The sequence below is a fragment of the Alligator sinensis genome, unplaced genomic scaffold, assembly GCF_000455745.1.
Source record: "Alligator sinensis unplaced genomic scaffold, ASM45574v1 scaffold1318_1, whole genome shotgun sequence".
NCBI classification, from domain to species: domain Eukaryota; kingdom Metazoa; phylum Chordata; order Crocodylia; family Alligatoridae; genus Alligator; species Alligator sinensis.
In genome coordinates this window covers 9512-11472 of record NW_005843751.1, presented here as the reverse complement: position 1 = coordinate 11472, position 1961 = coordinate 9512, and the positions used below count along the sequence as shown (strand labels likewise).

Below are 1961 nucleotides of genomic sequence, written 5' to 3'. Positions count from 1 at the left end.
AGGGAACAGCCAAGTATAACACTGCCTAGAGGAGAGGTCTGAGATTAGCCCCCCCTTCCCCACAGGAGGGGAAAGGTACCTGCCCCAGCCACTGCCCCCCAGGATCAGGGCCAGATTGGGACCCTCGAAAGGGCTCAGGCCCTCATGCCCTTGGGAGCCTCAATGCAGCTAGCTCTGGGTGGGGACTGGCCAAGTATAACACCTCATCGAGAAAGGGCTGAAGCCAGCACCCCCTGGAGGGGGCAAAGGACCTGCCCAGCCCCAGGATTGGGGCGGCAGGCATTGACCCCCCCTTCATCCCCCAGCAGGTGAGGCGGTCCCTGCGCCGCGGCTGGGAGAGCCTGGTGGCCAACCTTCACAGCGTGACACTGCACCCACCCGCCGAGCCCTGCTGAGGGACCCAGGAGGCCGGGGCAGCCCTGGCCCCACCCTGCCCTGCCCGGGTGGAGGAGACAGACCGGAGCCCCCACCCGTCCTGCCGAGCGCCCTGCAGCCACCTGCCCATCCCTGGCAGCCTGCCCCAGTCAGCGCCCAGAGCTCGACCCCCGCTTCGGCATGGCGCGTCTGTCCGTCCATCCACTGTCCGCCCCATCCTAGAAGCACACAGATCTTCCCCCCTCCCCACCCCGTGGGCACAGTGTGTCCATCCTGCCATCCCCTCCTCTGTCCTCGCTGCGCCCAGCCAGCCCTCCCTCCTGCACCGACCTGCCTCCTTCACCCACTCGCTCCCTCGTCCATCTCTCCCTCCGTCCCCCCTCGGGCCATGCACTCTTCCTCCCAGCTTTTCCCCCTTGTATCCATCCGCCCATCCGCTGGTTCAGCCCTCGTGTCCCTGCCCCATCCATCCATCCGTGTCTAACTGCATCCCTCCATCCATCCCCTACCGCACCCATCCCTCCATCTTCCCACCCAGACCTCCATCCCCCCCACTGCCCACCCCCAACTCTTCCCATGATGCTCTGCTCCCTGTAGGGGCACTGTCTGGGCCCCGTGACCTCCCAGGCCCACGGCCCCACTGGGGGAAGTGAGGGCCCAGCCGTGGGTGCCCTGCGGGGCACGGGGGCATGACGGCTGTGGGGCGGTAAATAAATGCCTGAGACCCCCAGCGCCGTCCGCTTTGTTCGCTGCCGGACGCCTGAGTCGTCTGCCTGGCCCCGGCGGGAGGAGGCCGGCCGCCTGGGTTCTCTGGCTGGACCTGGGAGCAGAGGCTGTTGCTTAGAGGGGGTGCTGGAGGTTGGGGGCAGCCCGGGGTCTCTGGGCTGGGGCTGAAGAGAACCCGGGGCCGGACTCCTGGGTTCCCTGGCCCACAGATGAGGGGTGGGGGGTAGCCGTTGGAGTCAGCTGGGCCCCAACTCCTGGGTGCTGTGCCCAGGTAAGAAGATGGGCTTGGATGCCAGGACTGCTGGGTCCCCTGTCCTGCCCCAGCTCTGTCTCCCGGTCACGGCAAGGCGCCATGCCTTGGGGGCCAGGGACCGAGGGCAAAGTCCCCGGGCGGTGATGTGGCCACGGAGGGGTCCAGAGTGCAAACCCCCAGCGCCAAGGGGACGGGAGCAGGGCGACGTGCCAGGGCTGTGCCCTTCTGGAGAGCCCAGGGTCCTGGGGGGCAGCGCCCCAATGTAGGAGGAGCCAGCTGGGGGTGGGCGGGGCTGCCCTCACCTCGTGCCCTGCGCTAGGGTGGGCGTGGCCACGGGGGGCAGGGCTCCAGTAGAGGTGGGGCCAGGAGCCTGGAATCCTCGGGGTGGGAGTGGCCAACCCTTCGGGGGCGGAACCAGAAGCCTAGAATCCCGGGGTTCTACTCGGGTGTACGGGGCGGGCCGCGGTCAACTCATGTGGGCGTGGCTTCACAAGGGGCGTGGCCAATCCCGGGATGGATGCCCCTCCTGGGGCGGGGGGTCATCCATCTGGGGGCGTGGCCAGGGCTGGGGGTGGAGCCAGGCGCTGTCAGCCAGTCCCGGCCATGA

The 1961-nt window shown here is 68.5% G+C and overlaps 1 long non-coding RNA gene across 1 annotated transcript in view; it reads left to right on the top strand.

Moving 5' to 3' along the window:
* LOC102387913 overlaps nucleotides 1–723 on the top strand; it is a 1689-nt gene extending 966 nt beyond the window's left edge. The window contains exon 2 of the long non-coding RNA XR_325577.3: nucleotides 306–723. This is a non-coding gene — a long non-coding RNA (uncharacterized LOC102387913). The remainder of the gene's footprint in view (nucleotides 1–305) is intronic.
* The last annotated feature ends 1238 nt before the right edge of the window (nucleotides 724–1961 follow it).